Source organism: Ambystoma mexicanum, chromosome 10 (genome assembly GCF_040938575.1).
Source record: "Ambystoma mexicanum isolate Mex_15411 chromosome 10, UKY_AmexF1_1, whole genome shotgun sequence".
In the NCBI taxonomy this organism is placed as follows: Eukaryota; Metazoa; Chordata; class Amphibia; order Caudata; family Ambystomatidae; genus Ambystoma; species Ambystoma mexicanum.
In genome coordinates, this window is record NC_090932.1 from 1,196,026,525 (window position 1) to 1,196,049,653 (window position 23,129).

Sequence of the window (23,129 nt, forward strand, 5' to 3'; positions counted from 1 at the left end):
GGTGTGAGTGATGCTGTGGGTATAATGTTAGAGGTAGCGCCTCTGGTGTGTGGGTCACGAGTGAGAGAAGTAGTGCCTCTGGTGTGTGTGGATCAATTGGTGTTTGAGGGAGGTAGCGCCTCCGCTGTGGTTATAATGAGAGGTAGCGCCTCTGTTGTATCTGTCGCGAATAGGATTAACATGAGGTAGCGCCTCTGGTTTGAGTGACATTGTAGTAGTACTTAGAGGTAGCGCCTCAGGTATGTGGGTCACGGTAGAGAGAGGTAGCGCCTCTGGTGAGTGTGGCCCAAATTGGTATTTGAGGGAGGTAGCGCCTCTGGTTAATATGTCAAATGGGTATTGAAGTGAGGTAGCGCCTCTGATGTGAGTGACACTGGGGTTTGATGGAGGTCGCGCCTCCTGTTCATATGCAAAGAATTGTATTGGAGAGAGGTAGCGCCTCGGTGTGCATGGACCCTAGTGTACGCGAGGGAGGTAGCGCCTCCAGCGTGTGGAACATTCTGTTGTGCGAGAGGTAGCGCCTCTGCCAGTACGGATTAGGGCTGGTATCGAAGTAGACTAGGGTCACGTTGGTTTGTTTCCACAAACATTGAAAGGAGGTAGCGCCTTTGTTTAGTGATATTTTTTCTATATGTTGCTGTGCCAAAGACTGCGCTTTCTCCAGACAGTCTGTTTGACATGGTACTCTTGTAATGCTGTTTTGGGTCATCAGCAGTCAATTGCCGGGTACGCAGATGGACTTGGGATGTCTGGCCAGTGTCTCATGGTGATCTGTGGTATTTGAATGTATTGACTGTTCTGGTTACACCTGATAGGCTGTGTCTATTAGGAATTCTGTATTGCTTTGCCTCTGTGTGTGGGTGTGTCTGGTAAGGCAAGGAGATGTGTGTTGTGTAGTGACCTTCTGTGTGTGTGTCTGGTAAGGAAAGGAGATGTGTTGTGTAGTGACCTTCTGTGTGTGTGTCTGGTAAGGGAAGGAGATGTGTTGTGTAGTGACCTCCTGTATGTGTGTGTGTCTGGTAAGGGAAGGAGATGTGTTATGTAGTAGCTGTCTGTGTAATGCTGTCTTGCTGTGAGCCTGTGATGTCATATGGAATGTCAAGGTGTGGATGGTGGAATGTTTATCTGAGGGTTCCACACTGAGGCAGTTAGAGCTCCCCTGCCTGGGTGATGGGGCCAGTGCTGATATAGTCCATACTCTCATGTATTTATCCTTCCTGTAACTATGTCCTTAAGTTCCTGTAATAAACCTAAGATGTAACCAAGAAAGCCTGCAAGTCACTTCATAACAGAAAGGGCACCTCCCAAGGGCAGAGTGTTTGGTGTTATTATAAGCAAATTCCTCCAAGGAGAGAAGGTCCGCCCGGTCATCCTGTTTCTGGTTGCAAAAACACCTCAAGTATTGTTCTAGGGTGGCATTGAGTCTTTCAGTCTGCCCTTTGCTTTGTGGGTGGTACCCTGAGGACAACGCTCAGTGGATGCCGCTGTGTTTGCAGAGTTTGGACCAGAAAACAGAGATAAACTGTGTGCCTCTATCGGACACGATGTTAAGGGAACCCTGTGTAGACGGACTATGTCCAACAGAAATGTGGCTGCAGTCTCTGGTACCAATGGGAGGCCTTTCAGGAGGGAAAAGTGTGCCATCTTCCTAAAAGAGTCGATGGTGACCATTATTGCAGTATTGTTCTTGGGCGGAGGCAAGTCCACAACAAAGTCCATTGAGATATGTTGCAATGGTCCCAAAGGGGTTTCGTCCTGTTGAAACAGACTAATCAGCTTGATGGTAGAATATTTACTGTGTGCACAGACTGTACAGGTGGCTACATAGTTCTGAACATCCTTGTGACAAGACGGGCACCAGAACTTCACGATACCAGTTCTAAGGTGGCAGTTTGTCCCTTATGTCCGGAGGTAGGAAGTTAATGGCACCAAGACATAGCTAATGTCTCTAGCTCCTTTGTGGGTAAGAACAGTCCCCCTTCATGGAAATAAAGTCCCCTTCTAGAAACCAAGGGATGTCCTGGAAGGTGCGGGACTTGTGACGGTACTGAGGTTTGTTTGACCTGCTGCAGGAACGTATTGATCGCTCCCAGGACTTGCTTTCCTGCTATTACCCTTTCTTGTCCTTAGTGCTTTTTGGTGCTTTCACCCAGGCTGCGTGACATGGTTTCTGCCAAAGCGTTTTCCTTATGAGGGATGTAGGTTATTTAGAAGTTGAATTGGGTAAAGAAGTACACCCAACATGCATGACAGGAATTCTTGCACTCCATCTGACTGAGAACCCATAGGTTACGATGATCTGTCTTCACCAGGAATGGCAAGGTAGCTCCATGGAGGAGATGGCCCCATTCTTCACAGTCCTCTTTGATGGCAAGGAGCTCCTTTTCTATTACAGCATAGTTCTTTTAACTGGGTTTGAGGGTGCAAGAGTAGCATGCAATGGGATGGTTAAACCCGTCTGCTCCCTTTTGCAGAAATGAGGCTCCTAAGGCGCCTCCTGAGGCATCCGCTTCCTGAATAAACCGGAGTGATTGATCCAGCTGGACAAGAATGGGTGCCGACACAAATATTTCCTTTAACTTCTGAAAGGCAGAGCGGGCTTCCGGGTTCGACTCGAATTTGACTCCCTTCTTCAGAAGAGAGGTGATGGGAAGCACCAATTCAGAAAACCTAGGAATTAATGTTCTATAGAAGTTTGCTGGGCCTAAAAACATCTGGATGTCCTTGGCGTTCCTTGGCTCTGGCCATTGCAGTATGGCCTTGGTCTTTCCAGGATCCATATGTATCCCCTCTTTGGAGAGGATGAATCCCAGGTAGGTAACAGAGACTGCCTCAAAAACACATTTTTCGGGTTTGTCGAACAGATGGTTGGACCATAGTCGAGACAATACCTCAAGGACATGCTTCCGGTGTTCTGTTACATTGGAAGAGAAAAAAAGGATATCATCCAAGTACACCACCACAGTAGAAAAAAGAATCTTGGCGAACACTTTGTCCATAAACCGTTGGAACACAAAGAGGGCATAGACCAGGCCAAACATCATCACTTGGTACTCCAAGTGGCCTAACGAGGTCCTAAATGCCATCTTCCATTCTTCCCCTGTTCAGATCCTTAGCAAGTGGTATGCACCCCTGAAGTCCAGTTTTGTAAAAATACGGGCTCCTTGTACTGCTTCTAATACTTCTTTGATGAGTGGCATGGGGTATCTGTCTCTGATGGTTTGACTGTTTAGACCACGGTAGTCGATGCATGCTCTGAGTTTGCTCGTCCTTTTCTTAGGGATAAAGAATAGAGAGACGCCCACCGGAGACCTTGACTCCCTTATCAGACCATTTTTCAGATTGCTTTCCACATATTCCTTCAACGCCCTTCTTTCGGGTAAAGACAAAAACATCCTTCCGACAGGAATACTGGCCTTGGGCTGTAACTCAATGGCACAAACTTCCTTCCAGTGTGGTGGTAAAAGTCGGGAAGTGACATCCTCAAAGACACCTGAGTACTCTTGGTATTAGAGGGGGATGGTCTGTAGCAGGAAGGTGGTCATGGATACCTGCAGCCCTGCCGGGGAATCATCCGTTGGTTGTGAGAGACAGTGTTGGTGGCAGTAACTGGATTGAAAACAGATCATGTTGGAAGACCAATCGATGCTCGGGTTGTGTTGCCTCAGCCATGGTATACCCAGAATATCAGGGAAGTGGGCAGCACGGATTAAGCCGAAACACATATAGTCTTTGTTGTGATACCTGGACATCAGGAGCAAGCAGAATTCCTGGACAATGGGACCAGAGGTTAATGGAGACCCATCAACCCCATCAACCGGTATGGGATCTGGCTTCTGCTGAAGTGGTATACCCTTCTCCTTAGCCCATGTGATGTCCATATAATTGCCTGCAGCACTGCAGCCTAGCATGGCTAGCGCCTCTATGGGAGGGGAGACATTGCTGAGTAGCTGGATATTGAACACCATCAATCGGCTATCAGGTGAAACTTCTTTCCATTGGGTCTGATCGCAGGGTTTAATGACCTTCTCCCCAGCCTTATTCCTGTCTATGGCTGGGGTTGCTCATTTCCCTGACAGTGAGGGGGTACTTTCGGGCAGTTTCTCAGCAAGTGTCTGGATGAACCACAGTACATACACAACCAGAGTTACTTTCGTCTCTTCTTTTCTGCTGCGGTTAGGGGTCCTTTGGCGGCCCATATGTGCATGTGTTCCTCACACAAAGTCTTTTCCGTCGGTACAGGTATGTTTGTCAGAGGTGGCTGGAAAGGTTGGGTTCTTCGTCTTTCATGTCTTCATTCTGACATCCGATATTCGATCTGGAGGGACAGGGTCACCAGTTCATGGAACGGGGAAGGTCTTGCCAGCCTGGCAAGCTCGTCCTTAATGTCCTCATGTAACCCTCTTTGGAACAAGGTCTGTTAGGCGGAATCCAGCCACCCTGCTTCGCTAGCATTTTTCACAAAAGCCGATATGTAGGATTGTATGTCCTGTGATCCCTGTCTGGGGTCCAACAAGGCTTCGTATGTGGAGTACTGTACGTTCGGCCGATCAAATCGTGCCCTGAAGTGCTGTATGAACAATGCGTAATCATTCTTGGATGGATCCGCTTGGGTGATCAAAGGAGTGGCCCATACCAATGCATTCCCTACTAGGTTGGAAATGAGAAAAAACAACCATAGCCTGGTCTAAATCATAGGCACTCGAACAAAAGGTGAAATACACGAAACAAGTGTCGAGGAATTCTTTCAACTGTCTTGGGTTGACATCATATTTCCCAAAGGGGAAGGTCAAGGGAGGGAGGTTGCCACAAGACTCAGCTTGTGCAGCGATCTGCTGCCTTAGAGCCACATTCTCTGCATAAGTGATTGGAAAACAGCTGTCAATCCTTAAAGTGCCGCTACCAATTCCTGGTATTGTCCGAGAGATGTCATTAGAGGTTCCGGGCATTGCAAACTGTCAGAAACTGGGCACACTTCCCTCGATTCCTTCTCACCTTGGTCTTCGGATGAGCTCTCTGAGGTCTCCGTCTTCTACTTTCTTCTGCTGGTCGTAGGTCTTCTGGTCTTTCTTCCCTTTTTGTTGGAGCGATAAGGGTGAGCTCCCCTGGAGGCCACCTTGCCCAGGTGGTAAACACCTTAGGCACAGGAGGACACAGAGGAACTGACCCCAACCAGGGAAAAAGCCTTGCGGCTGAAAAAACCCTCGGGTGTTTTGATGCAGACGAAGGGTTTCCGAAGTCCAAAGTAACTCTGATGGACAGGATTGCCCCTCAATCCAAAGTCGCTGTGTTTTATGAGAATGGCAGGGTCAGCAGGAAGATATCTCTCACTCATAAAAGGATAGCTGTACAATGTGGAAGGAAGGAGCTTTTTCCCTTACAGACAGCAGAAGAGGGAGGAGGAAGTGGGTAATGCCAAGGTAGTACATATAGAGCAAGACAACAGAGGTAAGGCACGTAAACTGAATGGTGCAAGTGCTGACATGAGAATTTAAGCCTTGCCGGAGCTTCGACGGGAAGGAGATGGAAAACGGCAGTCTGCTTAGTGAGCAAAGACGTTTATGACCACGAGCGATTGGAAAAGGAGTGCAGCACAAGCAGGATTCAAGCAGGGCGGTTAGTAAGAAACACACACCTTACAGGTAGGAGGGCAAGGGAGGCAGAACTAAAGGCGTGCTTACCAGAAGGAAAGGTACGGTTGCAACGCCTCGAGTCCCGCACTGAAGGCATGTAAATAATGGTGGCAGCCATCTTGGAAATGAGCTAGACTGCTCACTGAGAAATGTGCTAACACATACCGGCATGTTAATGGAGGCGCCAAGGCTTACAATATTGCCACGGATGGAACATGACAGCAACCATCATCCTCAAACTCCTACTCTCCTGAAAAAGTATGTTTCTTTGACACCACCACAGCAATTAAAGATGACCAGCTACAGATCACAGTATATGATATTGTATGATATAATATATCATTTATAACATGCCTATATAAGTGCTTCAAGGCATGACGAGGCAAGGGAGGGGGGACAGAGGGAAGACAACAATCTTACTAGGCCAGGTGACATTGAGATTGTGCAAGTGCAGGGGGGGAGAGGGTAAGTGCAGGGGGAAAGAGGGTGAGGGCAGTGTAATACATAGTATTACTGTATCAACAGTAAATAATAAATAAAGACAAAGGTAAAAGTGCAGTCAGCTAGTGGCAAATGCAGGAGTAAGTGCAGGCATCAAGTGTCAAAAGCTGGTGGGGACAGTAAGGATACATAAACAACCCCCAAGTGTAGGGGTTGCCTGGGAGGCAGTGCAGGTGTGCAGCTAGCATGGGGGGACTTGGGCCTGAGATCAGAGGGTAGCCAGGTGACCAGTGCAATTTCAGTCAGGCGTTCAGCAGGGGAGAGGAGGAGAGAAAGCAGAAGAAAAGAGGAAGGTGTTGAGGTGCTTCCGGAACCAGAGATGGTTCTCCTCAGGTTTTAGGGAGGCTGTTCCAGAGGTAGGCCCCAGCCGAAGAAAGAGATCTACCACCAACTCGTTGCTTGGAGAAGCGGCTGACCCTAAGGGAGTTGGAGGTGGAATGAGCGAAGAGCTCAAGAAGGAACACATTTAGGAAGAGAGAGTTGATGGTATTGAGGCCCGAGAAGGCCTTGTGGACAAAGCAGAGGGTTTTTAACTTAATCCTCACAGCCACTGGGAGCCAGTGCATAGATTTCAGGCCTGGAGAGATACAATCCCTGGGGTTGAGGCCAAGGACAAGTCTTGCAGTCCTGTTCTGTATGAGTTGCAGAGGGTGGAGAATATAAGCAGGCAGATTTAGAAAGAGGCTGTTGCCGTAGTCCAGCCTAGAGAGAAGCAGAGCTCTGGAGACAGTGAACTTCTGGGTGAAGGAGAGGAAAAGTAAAATACCTCTGAGGAAGTGCAACTGGTAGTGTGACTTCTCAGAGACATCAGACATGTGAGTAGAGAAGGAGAGAGTGGAGTCGAATATGACCCCGAGGTTTTTAGCCTCACAGGTGGGAGAAGGAAGTGGGACAAGAGAGGCCAGCCAGAGAGCAAAAGGAAAGGAGGGAGCAGGTGTGCCGATGAGGAGAATCTCAGTCTTACTGGCATTAAGGCAGAGATCGTTGGTGGCAAACTACTCCTAGATAGCGGACAGACAGTAAGGGATGAGAGAAGGAGAAGAGATGGCGGAAGGGAGACTGAAAATGAGCCGAGTGTCATCCGCATAGCACTGAAAGTTGGGGCAGAGAGCAGCAATGCGTTGGCCAAGAAGTAGCAGGTATTGGTTGAAGGAAGAGAGGTTAGACCCCTGGTGAACACCACAGGTAGTGATAGTGATAGAGGAGACAAAGGACCCAAGATGGACCTGTGAGGGTCAATCAGAGAGGAAAGAGGTCAGCCAGGCAAGGCCTGATCGGTGATACCCAGGTTAACATGGAGATGGTTGAGCAGGATGGCATGGTTGACCATGTCAAAGGCAGAAGAGAGATCAAGTAAGATGAGGACACATGGGGTATTAGAGTCATGGTTGGAGAGCAGGTCTTCATGGATGTTCAGGAGAGCAGTGTCTGTGCTTCTGGCAGCTCTGAAGCCAGACTGTTGGTCATGGAGACAACCAATCAATTCAGTGTGCAGATTAAGCTGGTAGATGGCCAGCTTTTCCAGGGGTTTGCCCAGAAAAAGAGTAATGGAGATTGGGTGGTAGTTAGCAGGGCAGGAGGGGTCAGCTGAGGGTTTCTTAAGAAGTGGGTGCACAAGGGAGTGCTTCAGGGGAAAGAAAAGTGTAGGAGAGTTCAACATCTAATGCATGCATATCGCAAACCATCAGACACAAGGGACTGGGATAAAGACATACAAACTTTCAGATCAGACTTCCTAAACTGTAGATACAACTACAGGATCATGGAAAGGCATATTCACATGGCAACACAGATCCCCCGAAGCAACCTCTTCGAATACAAAGTTTAAGAGGAACAAGCCAGGGTACCACAGATAGTCACAAACAATCCAGAGTTGGAAGCCCTCCTCAAGATTGCTAAGGAACCCAAACCCAATCTGCAACAAGACAAATGTCTTAGAGAAGTATTCCCTGAGATGCCCCTCCTTCCTTTCCTTTCAGACAACCAGCAAATCTGAATAGAATAGTGATAAGAAGCGAACTACACACAAACAGCACATATTGAAACAAAAGATGTCTAACCTGCCCACATATCAACATTTCAAACACAATCAAGATACCCCACACGGGCAGGACTACAACATTATCGGGGGCGGGGGTTTTACATGTGCACCCATCAATATTGTTTACTACATTATGTGCATAATATGCCCAGGGCAGGACTAGTGTGTAGGATCAACCTCTAGATAAATCCCTGAACCTCCAGAGTGTCAGGCGATGCACAAAAGAGAGTCAAGCTAGTGAGCATTTTTAGGAAGCTAATCATACCATTGATGATCCCAGAATTGCTGTACTCGGGTGTAATTTCCGGACTGGCAAAGCCAGAAAGAACTATCAATTCAAATGCATGCAATTTATTTGGGATACACTGGCAGGGGGCTTGAATAGACATTGCGGTTTCATGAGTCACTATCCCAATTAACAGACTTTTTGTTTCCACAGGTATCACACCATTCAGGGTTGACACCTTTCATGGGCATCCAGCTGACAATGCACCAAACCCATATCCTCCCTAAAGCAATGAATCAGTGCTTAACTCCATCGAACCCAGCCCCATCTGCCCTCAAAATGCCCCAGCTTAAAAGCTTCCCATAGTCTTGTGAGGGCCCCTGTCTCAAATCAAACCCCATCCCGTTCCTCATGATTGTGATGTGACCCAATCCTTACATGATATTTGACACAAACTTACCACAGTGGCCATACAAAGTAATACGCCTAATACATAAATGGTTGTCTCCCCTCTTTTGATCTTCTAGAGGCACAAACATGTTATGCGGATGATTGAGCCACCACTGATGTTGCAGACGGATCATCCTGGAATACCATGTTTACACTGTACTGCACCTACCATGACAATGACTGATACCAACCTATCCCCTCCTGCTTTCCTTAGAGCACTCTAACATGGTGGGCCTTTTTTAATTTAATTTTTTCCTATTTCCCTTCTCTTCAGTTCCACTGACCCCTATCCCACCTAACACAGTGCACCATTTAGACCTTGAAGATTGCAATGTGTAGGGGGAGTTCAACATCTTATGCATGCATCTCTGAGTAAAACAAAAAATCAGGTAGAAAGAAAGGCACAGATAACTGGCTATTTTTAGGAGGGGCTATTTAAGTTGTAATGTTGTAATGTTTTTCAAGGGCTTCATACATCCTTGACGGAGTAAGTTGTGAAATTCCATACAAGCTGGTAAATAAGCAAAAGAAATTAAGACATTGACTCTTTTATTTTGTACCAACACTCTATTCAACCCTTGTTGGCTAAGAAGGTACAAACAAACTGAACCATGAATATATTCGCTGACATAACTTTAGTTAAAGTTTGATTAAGTTGCCCAAATATATCGCAACAACACCCCTGAAATTCAGTGCATTTCGGAAGACGTGACCGGTAACAGATGGTTGACTTCCTCCAGGATAGTTGTCTTTTTATTTCTTCTATTTGTTGACATTCATAAGCTAACATGACTTTTGGCCTCATTACGACTCAGGCGGTAAGGGTTTTACGGCGGCGTAAACAGCGCCGACCCTTACCGCCTGATTCCGAGGTCCCTTAGCGCCATGGAGGTTTTAACACCTGCTTTTAGCAGGTGTTTAAATCCATGGCGCTAAGGGACCTTGATGTTAATTACGCCACCGTAATTTACGGTGGCGTAATTAACGCCTTCCCCACTCCCATTATGCCCTATGGGGCAAAATGGGAATGGGGAAGGGAAAATGGGAAAATGGGGATTTACCGCCCCGCCAAGGTTGGAATGGGGCGGTAAATCCACCAACCACCATGGCGTAAACGTAGTTTACGCCATGGTGGTAAAGTCACGGCCCAGGCGGTAACTTACCGCCTGGGTCGTAATGAGGCCCTTTGTAGTGTTTAAAATTATCATTTGTTATACTGCTTCCATTGGCTTTAAATGCAGCTTCAAATGTGTCATGTTCACCTAACAATTCTTCCTCTTTTCTCCAAGGTTTGAATAGTCGTAGTAGGGCCATGTATAAAATGATCTTTGTTCTGTAGATTTAAAGGACACTTTTACATAGTTAATTAGTCTGGGTTTTGAAAATCTTACTAGTAGACTTGCTTCACAATCTAATACTGAGTATTTGCCAGCTGTCTGATTTAGCATGACATTATTTTTGTATGCGTATTTTTGTGCTATGTCTGTCATACAGACACATGTTTTCCAAAGCAGTAATTCTGCTTGGACACTATGGGACTCATTACAAGTATGCCGGTCCGGAAAATGCAGTGCCGGTGGCTCCGTAGTGGCACCTTATTCTGGTCTGGCATACTCTGAGTTGCGATGCCGCTAATACTGTCCTGCAAGTGACCTACCATATCCAGCAACACCATCACATCCATAGTGGAACTGATCTATGATGACCTTGTCAGTCTCATGCAGATCTGCAGTGCCATTCCCCCATTGCTCAAGGTAGTGTCTGTGCTACACTTCCTTGCCATGGGCACCTACCAACAGACCGTGGGTGAACTGCATGGCTATCGTAACCCTGTTTCTCGCGTGTCCTGTTTCAGGTTATTGATGCACTCCTGCACCACAGGGCAGATCACATAGCCCTACCCAGAACAGCTGACCAGGTCAATGTCACAAAAATAGCATTCCATGCCATTGCAGCCATGCCCAATGTGATTGCTGCATTGGACTGTACACATGTGGAGCTGGCGGCCAGGCATGCAATTGAAGCAGTGTACAGGAACCGAAAACTATACCACTCACTCAATGTGCAGATGGTGTGTGATGCCCCCCATCTAATTACCCACTGTTGTGCCAAATTCCTGGGTTCAATCCACGATTCCATGGTGCTGCAGAACTCCACGCTGCCAGGGTACATGGCACGTCACAGCGGAGCGCGTACCTGGCTGTTGGGTGAGTCTATTTACCAAAGCATGTGCACTGTTGAATCGGGGCGGGGGGCATGATACACCATAGCGTGCCTGGCTGTTGGCTAAGTCTATTTACCAAAGCGTGTGCACTGTTGAATGGGGGGGGCATGATACACCATAGCGAACCTGGCTGTTGGGTGAGTCTATTTACCAAAGCTTTTGCACTTTTGAATAGAGGGATGTCCAACACCTATCTGCAGTGCATGTGTTCAACACAATGTGCGACACAGAAATAGCATGCCTGTGTTGAAGGCCTTGACTGGTGTGTGTCAAATGGCCAAACTGATCGTGTGCATGCATAAACACATCAAAGTTGTACTGCAACAGCAAATGCACTACATGTACCAGAATGCATCACACCAATGTCCCAAAACCCAGCAAAAACACACTGAGCACAACCCACACCACCTGCAGCACAGACGAATCATTCTAATGCAGCACAACACCCCACCTCCAAACCCCTAGCGTACCGCACATCAACTAGCCAGGTCCCCTGCATGTTTCAAGTGCACATACACAAATGCATGTGACCTGAGCCGCTAACAATTAGCCAGACATATCTATGGATGTGTGAAATGGCCATCATAGGACAATAGAATTGGAACTGAACAAGAACACACACCAGTGGTATTTTGGTGTGTTGTAGTGAAAGTGTCAGAGGTCAAGGTGGGTATGAATGGGCCATTGAAAAGTGACTGCAAACCACACATCCACCACGCATATTGACATGGCCTATTGGCTTTTTGGCAAACATTGGGCTGTCATCGCCATCCTCATTCATCCAATTACTCGTATGGTACCCCTCTGTGAATATATCCACATCCATCATTTTGCAAGCTTCATTGATGCTGTGCAACCACTCCCATGCAGCACAACATATACATCAAAATGCAAGTATGCCTTCAGGTATGTACTGAATTCCAATTTAATCATAGCTTTTATTGTAACGCAAATAAACGTCATTAACTGTGTCAGCTCTGCCTACAAGGTCTGCAGCCCCCAGCAGGGTCTGCTGAGTCGGGCACACCGGCTGTGTCAGGCCAAATACTATCATGCAAGCCCAGAAACATGCCATCTGGTAAGGCACAGGCACACTTACACCCGGACAAGCCACATTTGCTCATTGAACGTGTCATTACATTGACACCGATGACTGCAGACATAAATCCCTAAAATCACCCTGATTCCACACAAAAATGTCCATACAATGCATGGACATCCTTTCCCACTGACAATGAGCATGTTAACATGCGCATTTATGACATATGCTACATCTTCAGCAATTTGCATGTGAAATTCTCATTGGTTTGTGAACCCCATACAGACTATACCAACATAATACAGGCCCTACAATGACCGTTTTCCCCTTTCTGTTGCTCACATGCAGGTGATGCTGGATACTCATTGATGCCATGGTTGAAGAGCCCTGTCAGGCAACCAGAGAACCAGCATGAGCAGGGATACAACCGTGCGCACATCAGGACTCGTACGATTGAGCAGACATTTGGCCTGTTGAAGGCAAGATTCCGCAGATCGGGGGTGGTGGGCATTTATACACAGCCCTGTGAAGGTTGGCAAGATAGTCCTGGCCTGTGTCATGTTGCACAAGATGTGTATCAGGCGCAAAATCCCACTACCTCTGACATAGACATGCAGCCACCAGAGGCAGAGGAGAACATTGATGATGAACTGCGATTGGCACATCGCAGGGATGCCATGGATGGCTGTGATGCAAGCTATGCACTGATTCCCCACTATTTTTGAGCAAATACTAATTGGCGTCCCTTTGGCTTGACGTATTTGAAAAGTTTATAATGCATCATCCATGTCATCTCTGGAATGTAGTGAGTGCATTGTATACTGGTCAAGAATGTTGTCCATAGCGCTACGATCAACAGGTGCAAATGTACCAGTTTGTGGCATATCTTCATATATGTGTGTTGTTTCTTTTAAGTTGCGTTTTATGGGTATGTCTTTGTAATATTCACACACTGATTCATGGATTATTTGCGCCAAAAAAAACGAGATTTGTGTGCCATTCTGCCTGAAAATTCCCATTAGTTAAACAGGGATTTTCAGGCAGAATGGCACACAAAGCCTGTTTTTTTTGGCGCAAATAATCCATGAATCACTTTGTCAGTGTTTTGTATGAGATACTCTAGTACAATTAAAGATTGATGCACTAGTCATCCTACTCCTAGTTTTTCAATGTTTTCCTTAAGACTAATCTTAAATATACTACTTTTCTACAAATGCCTTTATAAAATTCTGATGGAGGTAATTTGGCAGTCTTGGGCTGTAGTTGTATTATAGCTTGTCATGGGTGTACCTTTTTGAATTATAATACTGTCATATAGATTAAGTTGTTGGAGAGGATTTCTGAGTGGAAATATTTTGAAGTTATTTTTGGTAGCTCAAGATGGCATTTGGTTATCATCAAGCATATTATTGCAGTAAAAGCAACATATCAAGGGGCCGATTATGTTGTACTTATGTTCTGCTGGTAGATACAAGAGCAATTGGAACCATTGTGAATCTTCATTGTATTCAATTTTGTAGGACATATCTGCCATGTTTGTGCTTTACTTTTAGAAAGTTCTGTGACAACAGACTTATGCTTTGTCTGGAATTCCAGAAGACGTGGTTTCAAACTTTGCTATTTCTTTTTTGTATGTGTTTGTAAAAAGGGTAGTGGTTGAAAGTTGTTGGTTACTTTTTTCCAGATTACTTGTGTTTTCTTATTGTACTGCAGTTCCAAAATATTTATTTTGTATGTCTTCTGTTTGTCTTAGCATTTCTTGGACTTTCCCATTTACAAGACTATAATTGAGGTTTTGTAGATCTAGAGCGGGTGTTTAAGAACTGTATAATGTATGCAGAAGCTTGTGCAATGTAGAATGATGTGTTGCTAACATTTGTATATGATGAAAAGTGCTTTTACGAGATGCTTCTGAAATGCAGGCTAATAAATGTCCTCATAGTCCATTATGGACGTGCACTGGACAGGAGCCCATGTTTTCTAAAACTTGTATTCTACTTTTGTCTTTTATTTCAATGTTTTTCTTGAGTAATTGTTGTAAGTATTAGAGCAACTGTTGGCGTACATTGCATGTTGAGCTGCAGGTCCATTTGAGACTCGATGAGCTGTGGGGACATGAGGAACATTTGGTTGAAGATTTGTTTCTGTAGATTTTAAAATGAGGTACTTTTGTCATAATGTTATCTCCTACTATTTCAAAACCTTTTCCACTAGTATCTATGGCAATGTGGTCTGTTTGCTGTTTGTTTTATGATTCTTCATTGAAGTATGTCTCTGTGCTACTGGTGTAACAACTTTCACCTGCACAGAATTTGAAAAAGTTATCTATGTCGACATTGAACATGTTCTGATGTTTTGGTTGTAGTTTTTCAATTAATTGGGTAATGTTTTCATTCAATTAAAAAACTTAAATAGACAGTTTTCCTTTCAGTTTTAATGTGTTGTCAATCATTGCTTCAAGCATCAATTTTCTTTGGTAATTTTAAAAAGAAACATGACTTTTCAGATCTTTTTGAAATTGCTAAAGACTCTGTGTCTGAATTTTATTTAGAAAAATTATTTTTTTGAATGTTTTATTTTGACTACATTGAGATTGGTAGATACAGTTTGGGCTTCATTTTTGGTTGAAAATGTTTTAGCACATATCTGATGACTTTTCTTTTTTGATGCAGGAGTAATACTTATATTAGTGGTGACTGTTGTTGTACTTTGAAGTAGTTACTTGTTCTCTTGCTTGTACGTTTTCAATAAATTGTGTTAGTGGATGGTGAGCATATGACTTTCCCTTCTTTTTATCTGCTTGATCTTCTCTTTGTTTTCTACTGAGCGTAGTTTTAGCAGTCATTCTTTTGAATCTGTTGGAGAAAAGAAAGTGTGTACTTTAATGTTGCTGGAGGGATGTGTGGGTAATGATATGTGTTAATATTAAATAGTGAAATGAGGAATATGGATGTTGAGATAATGATATGGATTACTATTGAGTAGTAGCATGACAAAGATGAATGTGGAGGTAATAATGTGGATTGGTATTATTGTACTGGGATGAGAAAGAGTGCTGTATGGATACTGATATGGATTAATGTTGGGTATTGGGACGAGGAACAGAGGTGTTGTGATAATGGTTCTATGAATCTTTGCTGAAAAGTCTTTGCCATCCTACACTTTCGCAGAATTTATTTTACTGATTTGTTCACTTTTTTCTCTGCAAAATTCAGAGGAAGATCCTCGCACCCTCCATCTTACTACCCAAAACCACCATCCCCATATATACCTTACCCCAATTGACCATATGCATTTTGCGGCAAGAAAATGGGGAAAAAACAGCAAAAATGCATTTGCCAAAAGTGTAGGTAGGCAAAACTTGTCTAGACCATGAGAATGATATTAATTATAATTGTGAAGTGGCATGATGAAGAAGGATGTGCAGGTAATGGGTACTGTGGGACAAAATATTCGTAGAGTGACAGGCTGCACATATATAGTGTACTGGGACAAGGAAGAGAAGTATGGGGATATTGGAAATACTATACTGTGGAAGTAGGATCTGGGAGAGGGATGTATAGGTACTGGGAGATGCAGGCTAAAACATTTGTAGAGTAAGATGTTGTAGACCCCTGCTGTAGTGGTATGAGGCAGATTGGTGTTGTAGTAATGGTATGTATTGTAATTGGGAAGTGGCACGAGGAAGAGGAATATATAGGCAATAGGAGATGTGGGCTAAAACATTTGCAGAGGGTACAGGTTGAAGAACACTAGTGCACTGGAAATAGGACATGGGGTGTGGGCGTAATGCAAAGGAGTGTGATTGCAGTAATGGTATCAGGAAGAAGGAAATATGGCAATACGTGATTTGCTGTTTTTGTACTGATATGAAGAAGAGTGTTGAAAGCATAATAATATGGATTAATATTGGGTACTGGGACAAATAAGAGGGGTTTTGGGGAAATTATATGCATTGTAATTTGAAAGTGCCATAAAGCAGAGAGATGTATAAGTAATGGGAGGTGTGGGACAAAACATTTATAGAGTCACAGATAGATTGAATGCCTCTTGTGTAATGGGACGGGAAAGAGGGATCTTGGGGTAATGATATGGATTATAATTGGGAAGTGGCATGTGGAGGAGGAATGTATGACTGCAATGGGAGATGTGTGTTAAAATATGTTTAGTTTTATAGGTTGCAGAGCGCTATTGTTATAGGATGAGGGAGAGTGGTGTGGGTGTAATGCAAAATAGTGTGAATAAAGTAATGGTATGAGGAATTGGGAAATGTGACAAAGAAATCAGAATGAATGGATAGATTTATAAGGTCAAAACAGACTAGGGTACTACACAGTATAATTATGTTATCAACATTGTAATTCTATGCATACACCATTAATATACTTACTTTTTAAAAATGGAAGCACTTGCTTTGTTGAGTAGATTCCTTTGGTAATCTTTTATTTTCTGGAAATGCAAACGAATGAATGTTAGCAACTTTGTATAGTACATTCATGTCTGTATATAGTTGGGATGGGTGCTGTGGGCAATTATGCATTGCAGCACAGAACAAATATTATACTTCGGAAGGCAAGGTTGAATATAACATTGTAATATAAAGGTCTGTTGTAGTTTTGGGAGACTCCGGGGCATTTATGAAAGAAGATTTCATTATTTTCTGTACTCTAACTTGGTAATTGAGATATTTTTAATTATGGAACAGTGCACTGCTAGAAATGGTAGGATATGTGGCAACACCCAATTTAATGGAAAAAAACTGTCCGTGTTGTAGGAATATAGGCTCTGCATTTCATCATCCACATTGTAGCAAAGGTTTGAAATGTAACTAGGGCCAAGGGTGTGAGACTCATATATATGATTCAAGGGTTTCAAGGGTATGAGATTCAGACTGAATCTAAATAGATGCCAATACACAGAACACATGCTAGAAAATAATCACTTTGCTCCACAATGCTATTTTAATGGGCTGAGTTGTACTATATACATAAAACTAACATGAAACTAATATACACATTTCCCTTTCCCATTTAACATATAACTCCCATAATAACAAGAAGTACAAACCAGTCCATGATAAAAACTGGATGCAGATTGATGGAAATGCATGATGCTCTGGAAATGGAAAAGGAAAATAATTTAAATATGCAGGCTCGGAGCTGCGCTTTGATTTAAAGTGCGGAATGTAAGATCAGCTGAAGACATTGCATTGTCTCAGGGCAGAAAGCGCCAAAGGAATGTAACAATTTTTCTTTAGCAATGTAGTTTGTATCCCGGGTAAAAGCACAGAGGAAATTATGTGCTATTTTAATTTATGAAGGGGAGGTGCTTTTTGAGTGACACATAAGTGCTGGCAGAGAGGGCTGGGCATTCTCTCACTCTCTAATGAAGGGAGCAGAAGTGCTGTAAGAGAGGGCCGATTCTTGCTGACTGACTGCAGTGCTGCAGGCTGTATGTCTCTCTCCTGGGTTGGTAGTCTTAGAAGAGCTGCTGTCTCGAGCAAACTTATCTGTGAATGACCCAGTGCGAGGCAGCAAGAAAGGCTGGGGAAGGACTTTGTGGGTTACTGCCAAGCTGAGTCAGGGAATATCTCCAACAGATTTAGGTAATTATACAAGTAATTGAGGAGCGTGTTGAAGTGGATGTTTTGATATTATGTAGCATATGTTAAACAATTCAGTTAATTTTTAGGCAATGCATTAATAATAATAATTTACACATGCATGTAAAACTGTGATCATATTTCTCCAAATGTTGCTGTGATTCAGAGTGATTTAGACTCTGCCAGCTTTGTGCGAAGTTCAAGTCCGACAGCAAGCAGAGCTCTGCACATTACTGCAGGTAGAGTGTTGAAAAATCCAATGCAGGAAAAAACTTGCTTATGTGGAATTACAATATGGATGCATGTGTCATTCTGTATAACTTGCATATTTCTAGTGTCTGATAAAAGAATAATCATTTGAAAAGGTAATTTAATCTCAGTGTATTTATTCTGCAATCAGCCTCATTGAGTTGGCATGCACAGAGATGTAAACATGCAGTAAGAAAAATACCAAAGCAAAGTTAGTCACAGTAAATTGTTTTACTTTGAGGGGCTGAATGAATGTTTTGTATTTCATTTGCATGTTTAATGTATTTTGAAACACAGCCAAAAGGGCATAAGGGTGGTATTGTAAATAACATATCACAGTAGAGCATGAACTAATTATTCAGAGTGTACTAAATCCAGTATTTGTTTACCTTAGTGACCCTGGTGAAATAATTATCAGGCAGTGTTCTGAAATTAGTCTCTACACTATATGAATACCCCAATAGGTTTACCACAATATATTGCTAAGAGATAAGAAAAATACCACCATACCAAAATACCACAAAATACCACGAGATACTGAATATAGCCCAAAAGATCTCTAACAGTATGGACGTTTTGTTTGATTTGGGTGTAACCAATTTTATCGCAGCCAAAAATACACAACATGAGGAGTTGGAGTGCAGGGGTGTCTCCCACACGCCATGTTCAGTATTTTGGGGGTTCAGGGTTTGGGGGTGGTTGCAAGGCAGCTATAAAAAAAAGATGTCTTTATTTTTTGTATTGTAGCTTGGTAAATGAAGTATTCTTAAACATGACATTCTGCTCTGAACGTGAATAAAGCTGTCTGGGCATTTCTTCGAGATTTTGGAACGTCATCTTTTGATAATGACAATATTAGACAGCAGTATGCAATCAAAAATGATAAGCCTACAGATTGTATTTGTATGTATCCATGTTCAGATAACACCCGTAGAGTGATAAAATGGCTCTTTTAAGAGCCAACATAGAAGAATAAAACCAAAAAGAAGAGTTGAGTTGATACAGCTTTCATTCCATGTTTTTTTGATTGTCGCATTTCCAAAGACATCAGGAGTGAGAATGAACAGAAAGTTATACTATTTGCTGCATTCTATTTTTGCTTTTTTGCTTTTTTTTGTTGCGTTTTCGATTTTTTGGGTTTTTGATTCATTCCAGCAGGAGAAGCACGGAGAGAGGGAGGGTGAGGGAAGGTGAGATAGGGTAAGGGTAGGTACACCAACAACTAATAAGGAGGCACAGATGGAGAAGGGAAGATGTTAAGCACTGAGTTGTAACTAAGGGAGGGGGCAATCCTTCTTGTGCACCTTCACAGCCACCTCGAAGGTGCCCCTGAATTGTTCCCCCTGCAGATAAGAGCATTGTAGTTTATACAGTGGACATTCCTCTGAAGGTGGGGTCAACTGTCTTCTGTATAGCCTGTGATGTTACAAGTGAAACCCTCTGCCCAAATGAGGTGGTATGAGTGTGAGAATGGGGTGAAAGATGATTGTGCCCTAGAAAGGGTTCCTCAATGCCCGAGAAGGCAAGATTCCGCAGATCGGGGGTGGTGGGCATTTATACACAGCCCTGTGAAGGTTGGCAAGATAGTCCTGGCCTGTGTCATGTTGCACAAGATGTGTATCAGGCGCAAAATCCCACTACCTCCGACATAGACATGCAGCCACCAGAGGCGGAGGAGAACATTGATGATGAACTGCGATTGGCACATCGCAGGGATGCCATGGATGGCCGTGATGCAAGCTATGCACTGATTCCCCACTATTTTTGAGCAAATACTAATTGGCGTCCCTTTGGCTTGACATATTTGAAATGTTTATAATGCATCATTCATGTCATCTCTGGAATGTAGTGAGTGTATTGTATACTGGTCAAGAATGTTGTCCATAGCGCTACGATCAACAGGTGCAAATGTACCAGTTTGTGGCATATCTTCATATATGTGTGTTGTTTCTTTTAAGTTGCGTTTTATGGGTATGTCTTTGTAATATTCACACACTGATTCATGGATTATTTGCGCCAAAAAAAACGAGATTTGTGTGCCATTCTGCCGGAAAATTCCCATTAGTTAAACAGGGATTTTCAGGCAGAATGGCACACAAATCCTGTTTTTTATTGGCGCAAATAATCCATGAATCACTTTGTCAGTGTTTTGTATGAGATACTCTAGTACAATTAAAGATTGATGTACTAGTCATCCTACTCCTAGTTTTTCAATGTTTTCCTTAAGACTAATCTTAAATATACTACTTTTCTACAAATGCCTTTATAAAATTCTGATGGAGGTAATTTGGCAGTCTTGGGCTGTAGTTGTATTATAGCTTGTCATGGGTGTACCTTTTTGAATTATAATACTGTCATATAGATTAAGTTGTTGGAGAGGATTTCTGAGTGGAAATATTTTGAAGTTATTTTTGGTAGCTCAAGATGGCATTTGGTTATCATCAAGCATATTATTGCAGTAAAAGCAACATATCAAGGGGCCGATTATGTTGTACTTATGTTCTGCTGGTAGATACAAGAGCAATTGGAACCATTGTGAATCTTCATTGTATTCAATTTTGTAGGACATATCTGCCATGTTTGTGCTTTACTTTTAGAAAGTTCTGTTACAACAAACTTATGCTTTGTCTGGAATTCCAGAAGACGTGGTTTCAAACTTTGCTATTTCTTTTTTGTATGTGTTTGTAAAAAGGGTAGTGGTTGAAAGTTGTTGGTTACTTTTTTCCAGATTACTTGTGTTTTCTTATTGTACTGCAGTTCCAAAATATTTATTTTGTATGTCTTCTGTTTGTCTTAGCATTTCTTGGACTTTCCCATTTAGAAGACTATAATTGAGGTTTTGTAGTTCTAGAGCGGGTGTTTAAGAACTGTATAATGTATGCAGAAGCTTGTGCAATGTAGAATGATGTGTTGCTAACATTTGTATATGATGAAAAGTGCTTTTACGAGATGCTTCTGAAATGCAGGCTAATAAATGTCCTCATATTCCATTATGGACGTGCACTGGACAGGAGCCCATGTTTTCTAAAACCTTTATTCTACTTTTGTCTTTTATTTCAATGTTTTTCTTGAGTAATTGTTGTAAGTATTAGAGCAACTGTTGGCGTACATTGCATGTTGAGCTGCAGGTCCATTTGAGACTCGATGAGCTGTGGGGACATGAGGAACATTTGGTTGAAGATTTGTTTCTGTAGATTTTAAAATGAGGTACTTTTGTCATAATGTTATCTCCTACTATTTCAAAACCTCTTCCACTAGTATTTATGGCAATGTGGTCTGTTTGCTGTTTGTTTTATGATTCTTCATTGAAGTACGTCTCTGTGCTACTGGTGTAACAACTTTCACCTGCACAGAATTTGAAAAAGTTATCTATGTCGACATTGAACATGTTCTGATGTTTTGGTTGTAGTTTTTCAATTAATTGGGTAATGTTTTCATTCTGTTAAAAACTTAAATAGGCAGTTTTCCTTTCAGTTTTAATGTGCTGTCAATCATTGCTTCAAGCATCAATTTTCTTTGGTAATTTTAAAAAGAAACATGACTTTTCAGATCTTTTTGAAATTACTAAAGACTCTGTGCTGAATTTTATTTAGTAAAATTATTTTTTTGAATGTTTTATTTTGACTACATTGAGATTGGTAGATACAGTTTGGGGTTCATTTTCGGTTGAAAATGTTTTAGCACATATCTGATGACTTTTCTTTTTTGATGCAGGAGTAATACTTATATTAGTGGTGACTGTTGTTGTACTTTGAAGTAGTTACTTGTTCTCTTGCTTGTACGTTTTCAATAAATTGTGTTAGTGGATGGTGAGCATATGACTTTCCCTTCTTTTTATCTGCTTGATATTCTCTTTGTTTTCTACTGAGCGTAGTTTTAGCAGTCATTCTTTTGAATCTGTTGGAGAAAAGAAAGTGTGTGCTTTAATGTTGTTGGAGGGATGTGTGGGTAATGATATGTGTTAATATTAAATAGTGAAATGAGGAATATGGATGTTGAGATAATGATATGGATTACTATTGAGTAGTAGCATGACAAAGATGAATGTGGAGGTAATAATGTGGATTGGTATTATTGTACTGGGATGAGAAAGAGTGCTGTATGGATACTGATATGGATTAATGTTGGGTATTGGGACGAGGAACAGAGGTGTTGTGATAATGGTTCTATGAATCTTTGCTGAAAAGTCTTTGCCATCCTACACTTTCGCAGAATTTATTTTACCGATTTGTTCACTTTTTTCTCTGCAAAATTCAGAGGAAGATCCTCGCACCCTCCATCTTACTACCCAAAACCACCATCCCCATATATACCTTACCCCAATTGACCATATGCATTTTGCGGCAAGAAAATGGGGAAAAACAGCAAAAATGCATTTTCCAAAAGTGTAGGTAGGCAAAACTTGTCTAGACCATGAGAATGATATTAATTATAATTGTGAAGTGGCATGATGAAGAAGGATGTGCAGGTAATGGGTACTGTGGGACAAAATATTCGTAGAGTGACAGGCTGCACATATATAGTGTACTGGGACAAGGAAGAGAAGTATGGGGATATTGGAAATACTATACTGTGGAAGTAGGATCTGGGAGAGGGATGTATAGGTACTGGGAGATGCAGGCTAAAACATTTGTAGAGTAAGATGTTGTAGACCCCTGCTGTAGTGGGCTGAGGCAGATTGGTGTTGTAGTAATGGTATGTATTGTAATTGGGAAGTGGCATGAGGAAGAGGAATATATAGGCAATAGGAGATGTGGGCTAAAACATTTGCAGAGGGTACAGGTTGAAGAACACTAGTGCACTGGAAATAGGACGTGGGGTGTGGGCGTAATGCAAAGGAGTGTGATTGCAGTAATGGTATCAGAAGAAGGAAATATGGCAATACGTGATTTGCTGTTTTTGTACTGATATGAAGAAGAGTGGTGAAAGCATAATAATATGGATTAATATTGGGTACTGGGACAAATAAGAGGGGTTTTGGGGAAATTATATGCATTGTAATTTGAAAGTGCCATAAAGCAGAGAGATGTATAAGTAATGGGAGGTGTGGGACAAAACATTTATAGAGTCACAGATAAATTGAATGCCTCTTGTGTAATGGGACGGGAAAGGGGGATCTTGGGGTAATGATATGGATTATAATTGGGAAGTGGCATGTGGAGGA